At 40.1% G+C, this 22,905-nt stretch overlaps 1 long non-coding RNA gene across 4 annotated transcripts in view; it reads right to left on the reverse strand.

Annotated features, from left to right (window-relative positions):
* Positions 1 to 654: 654 nt before the first annotated feature.
* LOC106560204 overlaps positions 655 to 22,905 on the reverse strand; it is a 28,634-nt gene continuing 6,383 nt past the window's right edge. The window contains exons 3-5 of one of the 4 annotated variants that reach the window (XR_005375863.1): positions 16,489 to 16,588; positions 13,557 to 13,708; positions 655 to 1,749 (exon numbers count right to left, since the gene is read on the reverse strand). This is a non-coding gene — a long non-coding RNA (uncharacterized LOC106560204). Of the gene's footprint in view, positions 1,750 to 1,908; positions 2,203 to 9,945; positions 11,051 to 11,415; positions 12,076 to 13,556; positions 13,709 to 16,488; positions 16,589 to 22,905 lie in introns of those variants that run through there. The other 3 variants (XR_005375866.1, XR_005375864.1, XR_005375865.1) reach the window with 3 other exon arrangements.

The raw sequence follows: 22,905 nt of genomic DNA on the forward strand, positions 1-22,905 counted from the left end.
GAGAGTGCCAAGGAGACATGGCCCGGACCCAAACCAGGGAGGCCTGCAGGCGCTCAGTGAAGACCGGAACCTCCCCATCTGTGTCCTGCAGGAGAGCAACTGATGATTGCCTAATCATCCTCAACAATAATTAGTCACACAGACAGAAACTCCTAGAAGCTGGGGAAACAGACTGGCTTTGACACTCTCCCCCTCATCGAGCATCTGCTGTACGCTCAGCTCTTTTCAAACACGTATGTTTTGGATCCTCAGGAAACCCCCATGGTATGAAACAACAATCTTCACTTTACATATCAGTAAACTGAGACCCGGAGCGGTTCAGAACTTGCCCAGTATCTTCATTATTTGGGGACCTCTCACCTGGAAAGGGGAATCCACCCTCCCAGGCAGCCCAGGGAGCCAAACTGAGAGCCATGGGTAGAAGTGCTTCCAAAACAGTACTTAGGACCGGGATGTTGGAAGAGCCTGGGCTAGCTCAAGCCCCCATGGACCAGACTGAGCTGCTCATCCGCAGCAGTCCTGAGCGCTTGGCGGTGCCTGTGGGACAGGGGCAGGGGACCTGGCCGGTAGACAAAGGCTGAAGTCTTCTAGGGTCTTCTTAATGAAGAAAGAGTCAATATCAACACAGAGAATTTTACTATTAAGATTGCTATTTTTTATTAAATTCACTATTAAATTTATTAAATTTACTAAATATAATATTTCTATCAAAACTACTACTAAAGTTGCTATTTTAATGTTAATTTTGGAGAAGAAAAGATACTCATAAAATCATAAGAATATATTAATAATAATGTCTTCAACCCAAAACCATTGGGACCTGAGCTCCTGGGAAGGCCACTTTGGCAGGCAGCGCCACATTTGAAACAGCTTGAATATTTTTTCTGTGCAAATGTCCTGAAACTCCTTTCCCGTGAGTTCCTTCTTTGCCCCCAGCACGTCAAAACCTCCCAGGCTGTTTGCTGCCATCTAAAACATTTTGAAAAGGAATAGTGCAGGCCTGTTCCAGTGAAACATCAACCACGTCATCAAAAGATCTTCTACCCCCGTCGGGATAAAAACGATTTGGGGCAAGAATGAGACCACTGACGTGAGGAAAAGTCACCTGCAGGCCAAGGTCCTGGCACAACAGGGGACCCAGGGCAGGTGCGAGGCAGGTGACCCGGACTCCTTGAGGCTCCAGGGACTGGAGACCCAACTGGTGAGGAACTTGTGCCTTCGGGAGGCTTTGGCATCAAGAAGCCAGCTGCCAGCTGGTCCAGGGCTGCCTCCTGGAAAACCGCAGCTGCAGGAACCGCAGGGTGACGCCCGGAAGCTTCCACGGCGGGGCTTCCCATCCCTGCCCCAGACAGCGCACATTGCACATTTCTCAGCGGCCTGCAACGCCTCACAGCAAAAATCTTTAAACACTTAAACCATATTTTGAGTTTGAAAGAACACATCCTGCTACCATTTACTTCTTTGACTTTTCCACCACAGCTGAAATGTTTTGCCTTGACTTCTATTCTAACCCTTTCCTCAGTTTCCAGTGGAAGTCTCTGGAAATCGCAGGGCTCCAGTGTTCGCTGTTGGCTCCATCACTTGCTAAGAGACAGGAACCTGAGGCAAATGCCCTCAGCTCTCCAAATCTCAGTTTTCTCATCTATCAAATGGGAGTGATTATTGCTCACTCCTCTTATACTCCTTATTTGAGTTCATGAATAATGTCTGCTCAGAGCTTGAAATAGTTCTTGGCACATCATAGACCCCCTAAAAAAAAAAAACACCAATTATTACAATTATTATTACTTCGTATCCATGTGAAGGAGAAGGTAAGTTATCTTCCCAAGGAAGTAAAAATCTGAGGGTAGACCCCCCTATCAAACTGTTGACGGCCAAGATTTGAAATACACTTGTAGAAAAAGATAATCACCCACCGGCCCTCGTGTGCCCATCGGCTCTTTCAATTAGTCCTCTTAAGACACTAAGCACAGAGGAAAACTAGGCTCCAGAGCAAGACCTCAGCACGACAAAGTCCCCTTACGCTGCCTCGGATTCTAGTCCAAGAAGTCCGTCCCCTTGTAAGACCCTCCCTCAGACGCTTTCTTCAGAGTTCACTCAGTTTCTACCCCTGGCCTCTGTCTTCCGCAATGGAGCACCTTTCCTTGGTCCACAACATTTGCCTTCTCTTTTCTCTGAAAGATTCTTATTCTTGAGATGATCCTGAGGGTGTAGGATGATTAGAGGATTAGATGAGATGATACATGTAAAGTTCTCAGAATGCTTCGTAACACATAATAGAATGAAGTGTTAGATATTAATGTTTAAATATTAATACCCCTCCTTATCTATGGGCAAAAAAAATCTCCTCCCTGGGGGACCCCATGGCCCTTCTACTCTTTGTTCTATTGGTGGGTCACCTGTCATCCGAGTCAGTTTGGGCTGCTATGACAAAGCGCCATAGGGTTGGTAGCTTAAGCTACAAACATTTATTTCTCATGGTTCTGCCCACAGGCAAGTTTAAGATCAGGGAGCCAAAGATCTGGTGGCCGGTGGGGGCACCCTTCCTGGTCCTATATGGCCACCTCATTGTGTCCTTATGTGGAAGAAAGAAAGCAAGAGAGCTCTGTGGGGTCTCTGTTTAAGACACTATACCCACTCACAAGGGCTCCCCCCTCAGGACCTAATCACCTCCCAAAGGCCTCACTTCCTAACGCCGTCACACTGTAACACAGGATTTCAACACATGACCTAGGGTGGGGGTTACAAACATTAAGTCTGGAACACCTGCCCACACATTATATTTTATTTTGAACTTTTCCAATTCCTGGGCCAAGGAAGAATGAATAGTAATCCCTGGTGAGCACCTGGAATCTGACAGCCATCATCTCCGAAAATGCCTGTGACCTTTTCCGTGGTTTGTTCAGTGTCCTGTCTTGTACATGCCCCAGAAGGACTCTCCTTATACGGAATTGCTTCTTTTTCAAGTTACATATCTTTCTCTCCCACTATGCTGTGTGCTCCTAGAGAGCAAAACACTAATCTTATTTATCTCTTTCTCCCTGAACACATGCAGAGCCTGGCATACAGTAGGTACTCAGTCTTTTGTTGGACAATATATTTATTTTCATTTCCAGAAAGAGGAGACCTTGGAACCTAGTGCAAATCATAGCGCAAATACAGTGAAGTCTTGAGTCTGTAGGGGGCCACGCCCCACTCTGTACATGTGGCAAATCTGAACGCATAATATATGTGTCCCAAATTTAGGCAATTGGGCTTACTTCACTTTAAAACTCTGAACTCAAAAGATGCATGACCCCTTATCAGGAAACTACTTTGTTTCTAACTGGGTAGTTACCACAGTTCTAGCTAACTTAACAAAGACTATTTAACAGGAAATTCAAAAAGACTGTAATGGAAGCCCGTGGTTGCCTGTGCCATGTGCCTGTGGTATTTGGGATAAGCCGTACTTGCCTAGGCCTCTCGTATGGTCGTCCGCTTTGGTCCAGGACTTCCTGGCAGCCCTCAAGGCTGGTTGCTTAGTATATTAAGCAATATACTAAGGTTTACACATGACATTGTCTATACTTTTGTTTTTGGCATTAAATCTTTTGCTTTTCAATTTTTAATAGAAACTAGACATCACGTCATTGATGTGTCATCAAAAGCAGTGCCAGGTTCCTATTCTCCCTGGGAAGGATTTGATGGCTAGGAAGCATATAAGCTAGAAAGCATACATCCTGGGAATTCAACTCAAATATAAGTAGACCAGAGAAGCACTGGATTCAGGGGCCCAAGATGTAAAATCGGCTTTGTGCAAGGGGGGTAGGCAGCTTCTGAATTAAATTGCTCAAAAGACTCAGATTTCTGGCATTGATGCATTCCCTGGACAGAGATTTGCCAACGATGCACCAGTGTCTGTGCTATGTGCTAGGATCACAGGGGTGAAATGTGTGTGTTTATGGTATATTTTAAGAACAAATGTAAGAGTGACTTAATCTTTCAAAAAAGATTAAAACTGTATACTAGTGGTAACGGACGAATTATGACCTACTGGTTGTGTAGATAAACAGCAGAAAACTGGAGATGTATTAAAGTGACAGGAAAAAATAAATCTAAGTTCTCCTGGCACAAACCATGTGTATGATGACTTTGTGTGTGTGTGTGTGATATCATAAAGCATTAATGTCACTGGCCATCGTTGTTAAACAAGTTGTGCCACAGTGAGCTACATATTTTCATGTATGATGTCTGCATATTTGCACTGAGAAAAATATTTAATGTTTACAAACTGTATAACTGCTTGCTGGTTTTGTTTGCTCACCCTTCTAAATACACTTGGGAAGAGGCTGGTTTCTTTGTTAAGATCTAACACAGTTGCTTATACAACATCCATTGTGAGCTAGCATTAGAGATAACAAACCTCCGCCACTCTCCAAAGGATTGTGAAGAGGGAAGTGCCAGAGAAAAGGCCAAAAAGCCTGCAGAATCTCCAGTACAAAGTCCAGAAATTCCTCTGTGTTCATTCACTTCAAGCACACACTTACTCTGGGACAAAGGGCACTTGGAGAGTGTAAAGTGTCCTGCCTTCCAAAAGCTAAAGCAATAAGGGCGGTATCTACTAAAGCTTGATCATTGTATTTAATATGGAAACAAAGAGTGTGTAGCTAATTTTGATAACCTGAAATTTTATTCTCATTGTAAATAAAAGCAGCAAAGTGGAAGAAGAAGGGGGGTGAGGGAAAGAAAAAAGGGAGGAAAAGAAGGGAAGGAAAGGAAAGAGAACTGATGAAAAACAGAACAGAGCATCCAAATTATTGGGTATCTGTCTAGCCCAGGTGTAACTGGAGTCTCTCAAGAAAAGAGGGCAAGAGAAATATATGAAGAAATACAGCTGAGAATTTCCAAAAAAAAAAGGAAAGTTAATAATCCACAGATCTAAGAAGTTCAGAGAACAGTAAACAGGATAAATACACACACACACACACACACACACACACTCACACACTCACCTCTAGATACATTGGAGTTATCCTGTTGAAAAAGAAAGAGAGGGGAGCCCAGGTGGCTCAGCGGTTTAGCACCGCCTTCAGCCCAGGGCCTGATTCTGGGGACCTGGGATCAGGTCCCACATCAGGCTCCCTGCATGGAGCCTGCTTTTCTCACTGCCTGTGTCTCTGCGTCTCTCTCCCTCTGTGTCTCTCATGAATAAATAAAATATTTTAAAAAATAAAAAGAAAGAGAAAGAGAAAATATTGATGGCAGTTAGAAAATCTGTATATTACATAGAAGCAAAGAAAATTCATACAGACAAGCATGTAAAAAGAAAAATAACATCTTTCAAGTACTCACAAAAAATTTGTCAACCCAGAATTTTATATCAAGCAAAAATATCTTTTAGACAAACAAGAACTGAGACCATTTATTGTCAACACCCCTGCACTATAAGAAATGTTCAAGAAAATTCTTAAGCAGAAGATTCAAGATACCAGATGAATATTTGGATTTACCCAAAGAAATGATCAGGGCCAGAAGGGTCCAAAGGAGAGTAAATATTAAAACACACTCTTTTTCTTGATTTTAATAGTTTTCAGGGATCGTCAATGACCAAAAGAAAAACAATAAGAATATATTTTGGAGTACGTCAAATATGTAGAAGTAAAATGTATGCCAACAATAACACAAATGATAAGATGAAAGAATTAGAAATATATGTGTTAAGGTTCTTCTTCTAAATGTGCAGTGGTATATTGCTTGAAAGTAGATGATTATGAGTTAAATATATATATATCAAAAACCCTAGTAGAGCAAATACTTATAGATATAACAAAATGTTATGGAAATAAAATATTTAAATATTCATTTTTTTGAGAAAAGAAGAAAGAGAAAAAGAAACAAAAGGCAAATGGGACAAAGGATAAATAACCAAATGGTAAGTTTATGTACAACTACATCAATAATTTCATAAAATGTAAATTGTCTCAATCACCTCAATTAAAAGACAAAGATTGTCAAATTTAAAAGAAAAAAAATTGTATTTTTGAGAAGTTTATTCTAAATATAAACAGATGAAAAGTAAATAGTAAAATATAGTCAGTATCTGTGTGTAGAAGAATCTAAGGATTGAAGTAAAGTTTTACCTCAAGTAATTGTAGTGTTGTTGTTCATAGAAGTGAAGAGGATGGAAGAATAATAGGTTTGGGAACTACAAACAGTGGTTTAATTATGGACACTGTACTCCTCAAAATCAGAAATTGAATTATGGACTTTAGGCCAAATCCAACTGGCCTCCTGTTTTTGTATGGCCTATAAGCTAAGAATAGTTTTTACACTCATAAACGGCTGAACATCAACAGAAAAATATTTGTGACATGGGAAAATTATGTGAAATCCAAATTTCAGTGTGAAGAGGAAAGCCTGTTGGAATGCAGCAGCACTCATTCACTTACACGTTGTCTTTCCCACTGCAGTGACAGGGTTGAGCTTTTGTGACAGAAACCACATGTGACACCAAGCTCACACTTCCCATCAGCACACAATAAATCACGGCGGCATAGTTACTACTCAGCAATACTATATGTCACGTGTATTATCACGATGTGATATTTTTATGCAATTTTTATTACCAGTGAATACCCACCGCATCAAAAGCAGGAAAGAGAAAAGTGGACCTCAGATGTTATGCTTTTCAGACACAGTGGAGCGTGGATTATTCTGATATCGAATTAAACTGCAAAGCAGTGTGTTCATTATGCGATGACACTGCAGCTAGACAATGCATTATGTGATGACATGTGACCGTATCAAGCATTCACCACAATATTCCCAATTCACAGGAGATCAACAGTCCCAACAGTTAGCTTAAAACTTAATATCTCCTCGCAGCAGAATTTCTTCACACAGATATAAATAAAAGTAAGAATAAATAAATAAATAAATAAATAAATAAATAAATAAATAAAAGTAAGGCTACAACCAAAGTATATTTCCAAGGGGCTCATTTGTTAGCTGGCTAAGCAGGGAAAGTTACAGATGCTGAGTTAAATCAGGTTTGATTGCAGTGGCCCAAGAGATGTGTGCAGAGTACACTTGCTTAGTTATTACCCTTTTAATAACTAAAACCACTGCTCAAAAATAGTTGAGAACATGGGGAATGATATCAATAGTCAAAAACAAAACAACTTTTATGTGCTTTTATGTGCTTCTCACGGCTCTTAATGGGTCAACAATTGTTGCCAACACTCCTGGGTTGTTGCTTATTCAAGGAGTTAATACTGAGTTTGAAGTGACTGAAGAATTAGCCTGAGTGATCTGTGTGAAATAATTGCAGGAAGGAATGCTTTCAAAGCTGAGAAAATATATAACTAAGTATAAAATGAAGTGGAATCTGCTAAGATGTATTACAACTAATCATGATAAAAATACAGATGGAGCAGGAAAAGACATGATTTAATGCATTTACGAAGTTCACGGAAAGTACAGTTTCTGTAGTCTATGGTCATGCACTGCATTATTCATACGAATATTATTCGTTGGGTGATATAGTATGCCGGTAGAGGCAATGGTGAGCTTCGTTTGCTCATGACTTTGTCATTTTGGATTTCTTTATTTTCAAACCTGTGTGAGAAAGAGAAGGAATATGGGGAAGTCACGACTATTTTATCTATCAAAGAACGGAAGTAATAAATCCATTCTGCTTGATTTGAGATTCATCAGAATATGGATGGTATTTAAAGACATTAGAAGGAGCATGAGCATCTATGAGAAAATAGAGGGAGAGGGTGCAAGGAACATGCCCCAGGGCACCTCAACAGATACAGCCCCAGTCAACCAGAGGAAAATATGAGAAGGCCTTTGAAAGTGACAGCTACAAGAGGAAGAAAACCAGGAGAATTTGACGGCAGAAAAGCTAAGCAAAGTCTCAAAATGCAAAGTGAGGGGGCTCCTGGGTGGCTCCATCAGTTAAGTGTCTGACTTCGGCTCAGGTCATGATCTCAGGGTCTTGGAATCAAGTGCCACATTGGGATCCCTCTTTATCGGGGAGTCTGCTTGACCCCTCTCCCTTTGCCCCTCCCCCAGCTTGTCCACTCTGTCTCTCTCTCAAATAAATAAAATCTTAAAAAATATATGAAACAAGAGTGTCATTTATGACCTGTGACATTAGTCACCAACTGTCACCAAGGCAAGTCACAACTTTGCGGAACTGCATTTCCCACACCTGTGTGTTAGTATATTGGTAGTACCTACCTCAAAACATCCATTACACAGGTGAAATGCAAAGTGGATATGAAAGGACTGGGAGCCCCACACAAACGATGACAGTGATTGTTATCATTATAGTCATGCGCAAAGATTCCTCCACTTTGTGCCAAATCTGCTTGAAAAGATCGAATTCTCCCATAACCCACCTCCCCGCATAGGTTTTACCAAACTGTGTCAGGTGTGGATAACCACAATCTAATGGAAATTCTGTGAGTCCTAATCTAAAACATTTCTGAGGTCAGACCTATCCAAGGATATAAATCTCTCTTTCAGTAAAATGGGAGCAGTGTGTTAAATCCTTACAATCTTTCTGGAACAAATACCCAACTCAAGTTGGCAGCTCCGGAGCCACCACCAGGCCATAGGCAGGCACAGTAAGCTATAGTCTGAATTCTGGTAAATAGTGCCCCAAACTTCGGGGAAATCATAAAAGCAGATGAATGAAAGCTGTGTCTACAGTGCTCTGGCTGTTAGGCATGATCAACAGTGAAGGTAAAAATAAACAACTATAAATGTGTCTCTACTTAAATCTGGATCTTTCTTTATAGATTTTTATTAAAATGCATTTGCAAAAGTACAAGGGTTAGTTTGTGTTTTCCTTTTTTTTTTTCCACAGTGATATATTGGAATTGTTCAATTGAAACCATATGTTGGCTCAATAATTCACATTTGCAAAATGTGTACCATTTTAAGACCCAATAAAAACAGAGGGGAGGGGACTAATGTAGCAAGATAAAGACTCTTGGATAGATGGACGTATTGTGTTTCCAATCTGTTGGAAAGGAAGAAAGCCTCCTTTTTGATCCATTACCTACAGAGCAGAAATGTAAGGCAACTGATGCAATGGCACACTGGTGTATTGGGAAACAAAACAAAAGATCTAATCTAGAGAAAAAACAAACCTAGATTCAAATCCAGCTTTTCCACCTCTGGCTCTGTTTCCTTTTGAAGCATTTGTAATTTCACTGAGACTCAGTTTCATTTCTTATAACATGAAGCTAATAATGCCTATCTTGGATCTTTGTTACATGGACTAATAGACTTTTTTTTTTTTAAAGATTTTATTTATTTCTTCATGAGAGACCCAGAGAGAGAGGCAGAGACGCAGGCATAGGCCAGTGCAGGACTCGATCCCGGGACTCCAGGATCACACCCTGAGCCAGAGGCAGAGGCTCAACCACTGAGCCACCCAGGCGTCCCCTAAATAGACTTTAGATGAAGCATTCATGTGTGGAGTACATGGTTGAATTTGACACCATGAACTGGATGACAAGTTAAAGTTCATTCTATACTCTGCCCTTCTTTGTTTTCATTTTTTTGTTTGTTTCTGGACATTAATTATGGAAAACTAAAAAGCTGAATGGGATAGTGAATCTGATATACCCAAACCTGAAGCATGAACAGGAATGAAAATGAATCCGATCAGCCATGAGCAACTTCTATGCACCTCTCCACCCAGTTAAAGCTTCTTCAAAGCTAGTGTGCATCCCGATACCCAGAGACCTTGCTAAAATGCAGATTCTGATTCATCTGGCCTAGGGATGGTTCTGAAATTCTGTATTATAGTAATCCTCAGGGGATAACAATGCTTAATCCCTGGTAAGCAACTTTTTTTTTTTTTCACAAGGGATAATTTAAGGAAAATAAAAATGTTTATAAGCCACTTTTTTTTCTTCAAAATTCATAGTTTTATTGAACCTTATGGAGAAAAACTCTTGTTATTAGACTTTAGGGTACTAACAATAATCAACATTATTATTGAAATCTTACCATGTGCTAATCACAATGCTAAACACTTTACAAATATTTGTAAAGAATCCTTATGTATCTATTCCTATGTTAAATATCTCCACAATAAAATCCAGAGACCCCAAAAAGTTAAATGGCCTGACCACGCAAACATTTCAGATTTCTTAAAAGAATCAGTTAGATTTCTGAGCCTGTGCAACTTTCTGCCTATGGTTTACTACCACGTAAAATATCAATGACAGCCATCCATTACAAAAATGTTACTAAACGAGAAAATTAGAAATTGAAGAATGTGGGAACTTCTTTCCAATCTCTTTGGATAGAGCTTTAGAGTTCACAAGGGTATTTATACGCATTGTCTTATTTCATCTTGGAAACTCAAGTTCAGGATTATAATTTCTAGTTTATATCCGGTGCCTAGAGCAGGACCTGGCACATAGTAAGTGTTCAATAAATACTTGCTGAGGTTTGAAAATTATAAACATCTTTGAATAACAATACTAACAATTCTTGCTGAGGTAATGAACCCACAGATGAATGAATGAATTTATTGGCAGTAATTGCCTACAACCCTGCCGAGAAAGATGTAAGGCTAAGATAGCAAGCGTGTTGTGATCGATTCGTGATGTAGGCCATGGCTGTAGCACAGCCTATGTCCTATAGCTTCTATCTTGTAGTAAGACATCAGTCCTGGAGGCAAGATTAATTTAGCCTTAAATCTCCTGGCTTAGTAGTACAGGCAAGTTGTGCGAGAAAATGAGGTTTAAAAAATGGGGACATTGGTGTAAATAGATTGGCCTCCAGGAGCCAAATTGCAAAATAAAGACACAATAGGAGATTAGAGATTGAAATGTGCAAGGGTTGGCTGCTTTACTCGTGGTCACAACCCAAATGTTCAAACTCAGAAGAGGCAGGAGATTGAGAGTTTGTCCACAAAGAATATGGGAAAGGAGCGAGTCAGAGCGGCAGTTCTCAACAGTGCTGATTGAAGACCATTCAGTGAAGATGGTGCAGTGGTTAAAGGTGCGGCTTCCCCAGTCCTCTTCGGGCAGGTAAGTCCCTATGTGGGGATGGGTGCCTCGGTTAAACATTCAAAATATTTACAGCTAACGTATCTTGCATTTGGGGTATGCTAACTAGAGTACCTGCTAATGTAGTCCTCTCAGAATACCCTAATCATTTCACATTCCCACACGCAGCACTGAACAAAGACAACAGTTGAGGCAGAAATTGACCTCTCTCAGGTCTTTCTGGATACAGTGGGTTATGATGTGGTAACAAATAACTGCAAAATTCAGCAGCAAGCAGACCTAAAGTTTATTTATCACTCATGCCCAGTGTCCAGTTGGCTTGGCAGTGGCTTCTGCTCATTCCAGTCACTCGAAGAAACAGGCTGAGAGAGGTTCCATCTTTTTTTTTTTTTTAAGATTTTATTTATTTATTCATGGAGACACACACATACACAGAGAGAGGGGCAGAGACACAGGCAGAGGGAGAAGCAGGCTCCATGCAGGGATGTCCTCCCAAAGACCAATATACTGCCTCTTAAGGTGGCGTTCTGTGGATCTCAGCCCTTGGCCCCTGTCCAGCAAGACCTAGAGGTTGACGCTATTAGCAATTCTATCCTAATTTTTGCTGCAGCAAATGGACCAGATAAAGGATATTATTTATATCCCGCTTTATTTGATGTCCATTAAAACAAGAAATGTATTCTTTTGTCACATCCCACTTTGCTAATACTCTTGAAATAGACTTATACTGAAAGATTTAATTAAAATAATAGAAAACAATATTAATGCCACCTGACAAGACTCTCTTCAGGACTCTCTCTATACCAACGGACTCTACCTTTTTTTTCCTGGTGATTCAAGATACAGTCAGTCCTTCCACTTGGGCTTTGTTTTCTCTCTAGTAGACCCCACGGACATTAACACTTTAAATCCTGGAGGATCCACTGTGAAGTGCTCCATGATCAGTCATGGTTTCAGTGTCCTTTGGTTCAACTTTTCAAGGGGGTTTAATTCCTGGGTCAACTGTCTGCTCTTAACTCAGTCATCTGTTGCCCAATGGGCAGGAGGGGTTAAACTAAAAAGAAAAATTAACAAATCCAGTACAAATATGTCTAAGCAAGAAGATATACTAGAGGGTATAGCACTAATACCACCAGATGGATCATGGCAGGATATAAAGTTTAGCTTAGCAAAAATAAACACTCTCCAATAATAGAATAAACTGCTTTTTTCTCCATCCCTGGAGAAATTCCAGTAGCCATCAGTGGCCACTTGCTAGTGATATGATTGAGACTATTCCTCTGTTGCACTGGGAGTTAGATGAGATGATATCTCAGAAACCCCCTAGCTATAAAATTCCATGATTGACTGACTCCATAGAATAACATAAGAAAAATCAAGTTGGTTAGTATTATGTCACATACACGACACAAGTAATGTACCATATCTTTCATAGTGAATAAAGTATCTCCAGACTTAACCCACTCTGTATTGTGCAAACCCCAGCATGGACTCTATTTATTTGATCCCTAAGGAAGAGCTGAGAGATGATAAAAGGGGCCTTGGTATCCCGAGAAGATGTTACTTGTTTGCAGTTACATTCCTGGAACCTCCCAGTGGGTGGGGATGGCTGGGAGAGAGCATGTGATTCTCATTGCAAAGATTTGGGTAAGAAAGCAGCTAACCGGGATCTCTGGGTGGCGCAGCGGTTTGGCGCCTGCCTTTGGCCCAGGGCGCGATCCTGGAGACCCGGGATCGAATCCCACGTCGGGCTCCCGGTGCATGGAGCCTGCTTCTCCCTCTGCCTATGTCTCTGCCTCTCTCTCTCTCTCTCTCTCTGTGACTATCATAAATAAAATAAAATAAAATAAAATAAAATAAAATAAAATAAAATAAAATAAAATAAAATAAAATAAAATAAAAAGAAAGCAGCTACCCCAACCCAGTACTGAATCAAAGAAGGAATAGAGGAGGCATAACCCTGAGGTCTTTAATGAATAGCAGTCTCTTGCACCACATCTGGACCTGGCCTCCCAGAAACAGATGTGCTCAGACAGGTGCATGTGGCTCGCTCTCTCACTCTGCTCTTCTCCTTTGCTCAGCTCACTCCATTTTGAGCATGAGAATCTATGCTCATTGCCTTTGGTATTATAGCCAAACAGAAAAAATAGACACAATCAAAATAAAGATGATCACAAGATGGTCTATTATTTGTTGGCTGTCAAGTACTACCTTTTAAGTGGTATTTAATACCTTTTAATATAACAGTAATAGCTAACACTGTTGGACACTGGAGTTATCCAAACTATCTGGACTTTTGCAGGCATCTTTATGAAAGTAAGTTCCCATGACAAGTCTTTTCTCAAAAGTTGTATTTTCCTATAACTTTGGCCTATTATGGGCATTCCATGCTCAGAACAGATTAACAGCCTTTATTCATTCTACGAATGTATAGTGAATACTTACCCGAAGCCAGACAATGAAGCTTGCTTTGAGAGCAAGCAAATAGTTTAGAACAAAAATAATGTCAAAGTGATTTGGGAGAGCCATACTAACCTTGAAGCAGCCTTGGACCCTTCATTCCAGGCCCCAAAGAAAGGTTAGCACAGTGGTCTGGAGCGTGGGTGCTTGTGTCAGGCAGATTTGTGTTAAAATCTCAGTTCCTCAATTTACTAGTCTTATGACCACAGGAGCTTCAATTCCCTCGTCTGCAAAATGGAGATGAAACGTGGTAATCCGGATTTGCCATGATTAAATGCGCGCTATGTACTTAGCCAGTGATAAATGCTCAGTGCTGCATTCCTTCAGTTCCAAAATGCATTTTCTTTTTTTTTTTTTTTAATTTTATTCATTTACTCATGAGAGACACACACAGAGAGAGAGGCAGAGCCACAGGCAAGGGAGAAGCAGGCTCCATGCAGGGAGCCCAACTCAGGACTCGATCCCCGGAATCCAGGATCACGCCCTGGACTGAAGGCGGCGCTAAACCACTGAGCCACCTGGGCTGCCCCAAAACACATTTTCTGTAACATTTTAACATCTCTTGAAATTAGGAAGTGACTTACAATAGACGGGTAGTGTAAATGCCTGACAATTAGCTAGCTTTATTATAATGTAAGTGCTGGACATTAAGCTTTGGTTGCCAAGGCGTCCATTTCAAAGACATCCATCTCAAACACATTGGCAACTGCACAACTCCATAAAGAGCCAGGCCTCCCCACCCATGAATTTCCCCTTTTAGAAAGCCCTGAGTAACCCTGCTTTCCCTTCTCTGGGCTTACTTCCCACTCTTAAGTTTTAAATCCACTTTTAGAGTAAATCTGGAAAACTCTAGGTCTGTCTCTCGGTCTCTGTCCCTCTCTTTGCCTCTCTTTCCGCTACCTTACTTACCCCATGGCCCTGGATGTGCCAGGGAGCCTCCAGGACTCGGGAGTAAATACATTTTGTTGTTGATCAAAGTTCCCTAATGGTTGTTTCTGAGGTGTGCTCTGCAATCACATGAAGAACCACAAGGGCCAGTCCAGGAAGAGTATTGTCTCCAAGCAGGAAACATCTGTGAGGGTTCACCCTGGCGTGGGCCCAGGTGAGTGCCCCCAGGCACTTCTACCTTACAGCATTATTGTCAGGAGGCTCAGAGCAACCCAAAACAAGGTAATTTGTAGTCCCCGTTGACTAGGGAGCATTTGTGAGGTCAATGTCACCCTCTGCGCTTGTGTGATTTCAACCATGGATGCCCACGTTATGGTCACTTCAACTGACGTATTTGCATAGCTGTTTGCATAGGTGCTGAGCGTCACTGGCTCTTTCAGTGTTTTTTAAAAAAACAGCACGATGATTCCAATTGACACAAAAGTTAAAACGTATGCCTGAGGTCACAGAAAAGGAATATTGTGACATTTGATATTAAAGACACAAATATCATTGTTGAAAAAAACCCCACAAAATTCCATATTTTCTTGCAAAGCAACAATCAAGACCTAAGAGAGAATGATCCCTGATGTGGAGAACAGAGGCAGAAAGAAACGCAGGTAAAATGGAATGTTTTTATGACCTGCAGCCCATTCACAAATACTTGAGGCAGGCAGCGGGTAACATTCCTCCAGAAACTCCCAACCATCTTCCTGTGAAGGCTTTTCTGGGAAGGAGAAACATTAGCTTGACAATAGTTAGGCCTCCAGCATCCCGGGATCTTCTTTAGCATATGAAAATCCTTGTGGAAATTTCCCCTTATCTTTCCTTTCCCCAACTCCAAAGAGGATACTAAATTGCTCCTCCGTAATCCTGGGCCGGCAGCTCTTACTGCTCACGAGTCCTGTCCCTGTGCTTTAGTAAAACCATCTTTTTGTACCAAAGTCATCTCAAGAATTCCTTCCTGGCCATTGGCTCTGGACCTCAGAACTCCAAACCGGGCCAGTACCTGCAAGTGAGCGAAGCCGTGAACGATTTGCTACCTAGGTATCATCTGTCACACACCAAGCAGTAGAAATAAGGCAGGATAAACTGGTATCTGGAAGAGGCCAAAGGAATCTTCAAGAAATGACAAGCTGATACGACCAATTCATATTTTACATAGCGCAATACGGTATTAAACAAGAATTTGTAAAAAAAAAAAAAAATATATATATATATATATATATTTTTTTTATATATATATATCCTTCTAACTTTGAACTTAAGTTCTAGAGCTTTAGGATCATGAAGACCAAAACAAGAGCGGGAGGAGGGAAGGAAGGAAGGAAGGAAGGAAGGAAGGAAGGAAGGAAGGAAGGAAGGAAGGAAGGGAGGGAGGAAGGAAGGAAGGGAGGACGGGAAGAAGGGAGGAAGGGAGGAAGGGAGGGAGGGAGGGAGGGAGGGAGGGAGGGAGGGAGGAAGGGAGGAAGGAAGGAAGGAAGGAAGGAATTTCTCTTGTTCCTTTCTTTTAATGTACGCCTCAAAGGGATAAGTGATAAAAACCTATGTTTAAATAAGCTAAAAAGGGCTTTTTCAATAAATTATTTAAAAAATAAGATACCGGGATCCCTGGGTGGCGCAGCGGTTTGGCGCCTGCCTTTGGCCCAGGGTGTGATCCTGGAGACCCGGGATCGAATCCCACATCGGGCTCCCGGTGCATGGAGCCTGCTTCTCCCTCTGCCTGTGTCTCTGCCTCTCTCTCTCTCTGTATCTGTCATAAATAAATAAAATATTAAAAAAAAAATAAAAATAAGATACCATTCTGCTGTAGTTTTATTGACTTATTTTTTCTTCTGGTACACAAAATGATGGTACATCCTAAAGCTGGTAACAGAATGGATGAACTATGGTAAGGGTTAGCTATTGTGATAGCTAGAGAGCTCTAACGTCAGCAACATTTCTCCCCAAAATATTTATTCATAGAAAAACAGAGCCACTTTACACTTTTAAAATTGCTCCATAACCATCAGGGCCCATTTTATAACATGTACAACAGCGACCAACCAATTAGACAGAAATTAAAAATTCGGCCACTTACGTATCTCTTTCATCTCAAGTTAGGTTTGGTAACCTCCTGTGACTTTTCTCCTGGGGAACTTCTGGTAACACTTCTAGGCTCACACACGTGACTGATTTGCCTGTTTAATCCAAGAAAAGATTCAATAGATTTTTTTTTTCCCCAGTGAACTTCCTGCCAGGGCTGTAAGCTCCCAAACCCAATAATGGTCTATAGACCAAGGAAGGCATTAGAGAAGGTTCTCAAGATCATTACCAGGGATAGCCCTCAAAAAATCTTGCCTGTCTTCTGAATTTGTCTTGAGTGTCACCCTCCTTCCCCTTAATAACTCATGGTAAGTGTGCCCACCTGTGCATGCACATACACACAGAGTACTTTTCTGACACTGAGCTGGCTGTGAAATAACAGAATAAAGCTACACACAAGCAATGTGCCAGGAGAAAATATTTACGATTCTAACGGAATGGTAACCTGGGTACATGTGGTATTTTTTTTGGTCTTCTACAATCTCTCTGTGAAGGGATGCAGTGAAAGAAACACAAATAATAAAAATAAAATAACTCAACTTGAAGCTTTCAAGCTCCCAGGAGTTCAGAATTCTAAGCAACAGAATCACAGGAAGCTAACCAGAGTTTCCTCCTATAGAGAGGACACACGGAACTTCTATGGGCCAGAGGAAATAGGAAGAAAGTTTTCAGAGAAAGTAAAAGAGTTAGATAGAATGTGGTGAGCCTACATATCTTTCACTCCAAGAAGAGAGCCCTGGGATAGGAGGAAGGGAAAACAATTGAACCTGTAATATAAATCCCAAATCCCAAAGTAGAAAATTCCTGGGTCATTTTTCTTGGGTGCAGCCCAAGAAAAAGAAATACCTGACACTTGCCAGTACAGCAGTAGGAGATGTGGCAGGGGGGCCCATTGCCTCTGGAGGTATTGAGGGCGGCAAGGCCCTACAAGCTTCCACACTACCAGCGCATATACAGGGGAGTAAGGCATCTGGGTAAATGGCCAGTGTTACACCGACCTTCTAGTGTCCTTACCATGTCTGGCCCCTCACTCTACCGACAGCCTACTGCTGGATTTACTATGGGGTACGTTTGTGAGTCCAGTGATTTATACCATCAGGGCAAGCGTGATCCTACTTCCAGGCCATGTCTTCCCTGGCTTCGTTTTTTTTTTTTTTTTTTAAAGATATTTGTGGTGGATACAGAATTCTTGGTTGATAGTTTTTTGGGTTTTTTGTTTGTTTGTTTGTTTGTCTTTATTCTTTCAGTAACTTAAAGATTCTCTACTGTCTTCTGGCTTACAGCCTTTACCACAAAGGAAATCTGCTGCCACCCTCATCTTTGTTCCTCTGCTCATAATTTGTCCTTTTCCTTCAGTTGATTTTTAGGTCTTGTCTTAATCACAAGCTTGTTTTGTTTTGTTTCTTAAAAGATTTTTATTTACTTATTCATGAGAGACACACAGAGGGGCAGAAACCCAGGCAGAGGGAGAAGCAGGTTCCCTGAAGGGAGCCTGATGTGGGACTCGATCCTGGGATACCGGGATCATGTCTTGAGCCAAAGGCAGATGCTCAACCACTGAGCCACCCAGGCGTCCCTGTCCTAACCACAAATTTTAAGTAGCATGAGTCATGATTATTGTATTACATTGTTTCAAGTTTTTTGGGTCAGAGGGTTTATAGTTTTAATCAAATTTGGAAAAATTTTGACCATGGTATGTTCGAATATTTTTTCTGTTTATCCTTCCTGTTCTCCTTCAAGAACTGCCATTACATATACAGAAGGCTGCTATTCCACAGCTCGCTGATGCTGTCTTCATGCTTTCTTAGTCTTTTGTGATTCTGTGTTTCATTTTGGATATTTTTTATGTCTTCAAGTTCACTAATCTTTTTCTGCCATGACTTATCTCTACCTTTCATCCATTTGGGTTTATTTTATATATCAGGCGTTCTAACTTTCATCTCTGTAGTTGAGTTTGTTTCTTTTTTATACTTCCTATGTCTCTACATAGTATCATCAATCTTTCTTCTAGTGTCTTGAATAAAATAGAAGCAATTATAACTGGTTTAATGTCCTGTTTTAATGCCCTTGTCTAATAATTTAATGTTCTTGTCTAATAATTCAGTCTGTGCCATTTCTAGTTCAGTTGCAAATGACTGATTTTTCTCCTCATCATGGGTTCTGTTTACCTAAATGAGGAATGCCTGGTAAATGTGTATGCCTGGTAATATTTAATTAAATATTAGACATTATTTTTTTAAGATTTTATTTATTAATTCATGAGTGACACAGAAAGAGAGGCAGAGACACAGGCAGAGGGCAAAGCAGGCTCCCTAAGAGGAGCCCGATGTGGGACTTGATCCCAGAACTAGTCTTAAGTTTACTGGTAATATTTGAGGTCAAATATTCTGATAATTTCTGTTTGAGGTGATTTGGGATGGCACATTTCAATCAACAGTATTTCTTCCTCACACTGAAGTATCTGTAAACATCTATCTCCATGTTTAGGATTCTAAAGCTAAGATCCTGATGTATTAAAATATCTAGAGGAAGAGTCAACCACAGAAACATCTTGCTTACACGTTGCCAAGTATCTAAAATCTAGACATATCCAAGTAGCCTGATGTTTGGTTTCATATAGACCTAACATCTGAATGCTTACATTTTCCTCTTTCCTGTCAGCTGTTGGAGTTCGGTATCCATGAGTGCAAACCACAGACAATTCACCATTCCAAAGCTAATCCCTTTCTTGCCTTCAAGTAGCTTTGGAATGTAGCCATAACTAAGCCAAGCAGGGTCCAGGAGGTTAAAAATAAGAAATCTTTGTCTCTAATTGGAGACTGTAAAAATCATTCTACAAGTGGAAAGCAAAATTTAAATGACAAATCACTTTTAGTTATTTTTAAGCTTGTTTATATTATTCTTGACAGGAATATTTGTCTTCTCTGGGGATCATTTTGTCCTTTTCCATTTGGCTTCTACTTTTGAGATAAAGCCATTATCAATAAACCATTTGAGAGGAGAAAAAAGGAAGATGGCTTATCCTAGGCAGAAAGCCTCATGCTCATCTTATCCAAACATACATGGATCCAGTGACACACCCCACAGCGAAGTGGCTCAGTATACGTAGTACTAACTAAAATCTCTAAACTGAGAACATTTTTATTCTGTGCTCTCTCTATAGTAAATATCTTCAATCCTATTATATTACTGTGCTGTCACAACAATGTTATTCTGAGTCACAAGTCTTTCCACAATTCATAAATTAGAATTTGCTGTCAGTTTGTACCAGGCACTGGCCTACTTTGGGGGAAAAAAAGAGATTCTCTATTTTTTTTTTTAAATATAGTTAAGAGTCTGTCTAAACATCATCAGTTATTTGGTTACTTGACAGACCTCCCTGGTGGCATATGCTGTATTTTTAAACTTTCTTAAAATCCAAACTTCATTTTTATTTTTATGCAGCTTTAAAGAAAATACTTCAAAGGATATTTTCTGTGAATTGTGTTAGGACCCAGACAGATTTTGTTGTTGTAGTTTATTAAAACCTGTCCTCTTTATTTTTCATCATTGAGAATGGGAAATCATACTTTTTCTCCTACTTTATTGATAACATTTGCATGTAGATAACCACACATCCTCAGATTTGGTTTAACTCTCCCTGAAGGAAAACTTCATTTACATTAAAAGAAATGGTAAGTATCTATTATACAGATTTTTTAATTTTCTTGTGTATATTACTGATTTAGTCTCTGAAGCTACCTAATAGAAATTCCTTCCATTTAGATGGTGGTATGAGGCAAAATCTGGGAAGCAGCAGTCTTAATAAATATACAAGGGACCTGGACTTGAGAAAGGAAAAAAATTAAAATCCATTTGTCTTGAATTATTTAGCTTGACTGTAATTCCTGGATTTTAGGATTTCTGGTTAGAAATCCTACCCAAGTGTAGAGAAGCTTTATCACAAAATAGCACTCTGCAACACATAGGGATTGTACTTCCCCTCACCTTGCCCTCCAGCCCATCCCTTAATACTGGCAATAAAAATTCCAATCCAAAAAATTTAGGAATTTAACCTCAAAATCGGTAGTAATAGAACATGTTGTTATTTTGACAGGGGGATGAATTTACCAGAGGTTCCCAAATCCAAAGGATTTGGGTATCTGGCTCCAGCACCAAGTGGTTTAGGAGACCAATGCAAAGTCTGCTGTTTGCAGACCCAGAATCAGGATGTGAGAGAAGCACCCTGCCTAAAGAATGTAAAGTCAGGAACTCTGTAAGGCAGGGACTTTCAGAATGTGGCCTAATATTTTCCTACCTTTCACTACTATTTTCCTTTCTTTCTCTTTTTTCTTCCTAAATTTCATATTATACCGTATTATGGAAAATGTGAGAAAACCAGACCACATTAAAGTATAAACAGCCAGTACCTCCATAGAAGAAAGTATGTTATCTTTTGTCATATTGCCATCTTGGCTTTGTAGTGTTTTTATTGTTTTCTTTATTAATCATTTTTCATATAGTATTATATGACAGTACCTTCTCATTTTATTAAAATTATCTTAAATCTAATTTTCAGGGGCACCTTTGTGGTGCAGTCAGTTAAGCAGCCAACTCTTGATTTCAGCTCAGGTCATGATCTCACAGTTGTGAGATGGAACACCATCTCGCCTCCACATTCCGCGTGGTGTCTGCTTCAGTTTCTTCTCCCTCTGCCCCTCTCCCCTTAAAATAAATAAGTCTTAACAAAAATTTAACTTTCAAAGGTATAAAATCTTTCTAACATAAGGATACACTATGTATTTAATTCCTTTTTTTTTCTTTTTGGGATATTTTGCTTATTTCTACCTTCTGTTCTTAAAAACCATGCAGCAGTGGATGTCTTTGTTTATAAATCTTTCAATGTATTTCTGTATGTACTTATGTTTCTGGCATATATTCTAGAAACAAAATTTCCAGGTCTAAGGATATGAAAAATTTTAAATCTTTCAATACCGATAACTCTATTGCTCTGCAGAAAGGTCAAACCCATTAATATCTCCATCCTCAATATATGAGATTTGTCTTTCTACATAATTATAGCATTAAGAGGAGGTATATCTATTTTATACTAATATGAGGACAAATACTATCTCATTATTATTTTCATTTCTGGTTTTTCATTACTTCCAAAGCTCTATACTTTATATGTTATATAGGAAAGTAATTTTCTCCACTGAAAACTGCCTACTCGTGTCACTTGCTCATTTATCTCCTGAGGTTCTAGTGTTTTTCTTATTGAGAATTAATAATATTAAATATTTCTTATCAAAATGTGTTGCACATGTCCCAATTCATAATCGTGACTATACCAGTTCTCACGTATGCTTTTGTATATAACCAAATCCACCATACTTTCCTTTTGTAGAACTTTACGTGGTTTTATTTGCTGTTTGTTCTCTGCAGAGCTGCAACAACAAGCTGAAGACAAGGCAAGCTGTGACCCAGACTCACTCCTGACAAACCGAGTTGTTGATTAGGAACAAAACCTTTGCCAGAAAAGGTCATCAGCCAATGAGTATGTTTCCCCCGTCTAAATAATCTCTAGTTACACGATCCGTAGACCCTGCTGAAGAGTCTTAACCACACTAATGAATTGTACCTTAAGTCTGTCCCATTGAGCCCTCTTGCGTCCATGGTTCAAAACATACGATCAGTATTAAATTGACAAGCTCACTTATAATCGTTGGCTTAAAAACCTCCAACAACAAATATTTGCTGAGTTCAGATGGAAGAGCATCCTAGTCTTAACTGAGAACGTGCGTGCCCTAAACAGATTCAATGCCTGAAGGCATTATTAAGTAAATTGTTACATTGCAAATGTCTCTATGAGGCTACTATTCTGCCTCCATCTGTTCAACATTTAGGGTCATCAGCAATAAGGACCAAAGGAGGAGGTAACAGGGGTGAGAAGTTAAGTGTAGGTGTTCATTAGGCAGCATAAACAAAACTGCAAAATAAGAAGCAGAGGAAATTGGGTCCAGCCTGGGACTAGGATCTGGAAATAAGCTTTCTGAAATGCATTCAGACTTTTCCTCCCAAAGGCAACACTGACAAGCCCATTTTGACTCGTCTTCAAAATAGCCCCTATCATCTGTTTCCAGTGCATTTCTCTAGAATTAAAAACTGGATTTGGATTCAAAACATAATCAAGGACTTTTTCACTGCGAGACAACTTTAAAACCTCCAAGATCTTGAGAAAAGGCAGCCAAGAACCAAGAAACACAAGCAGGGAAGATGTTCCTGTTTTCTGACAAAGACAGTGAAACGCTATTACTAATCCTGCCACATCCCTCCACACCACACCCCAACTGATTTCGGAGGGGCATCTGTTTGGCCATCTTGTGGACTCCTTTCTGGGTTTTATTAAGACCAGAACTAGCAGAGTTCCTTG

The sequence above is a fragment of the Canis lupus genome, chromosome 21 (genome assembly GCF_011100685.1).
Source record: "Canis lupus familiaris isolate Mischka breed German Shepherd chromosome 21, alternate assembly UU_Cfam_GSD_1.0, whole genome shotgun sequence".
Lineage (NCBI taxonomy): Eukaryota > Metazoa > Chordata > Mammalia > Carnivora > Canidae > Canis > Canis lupus.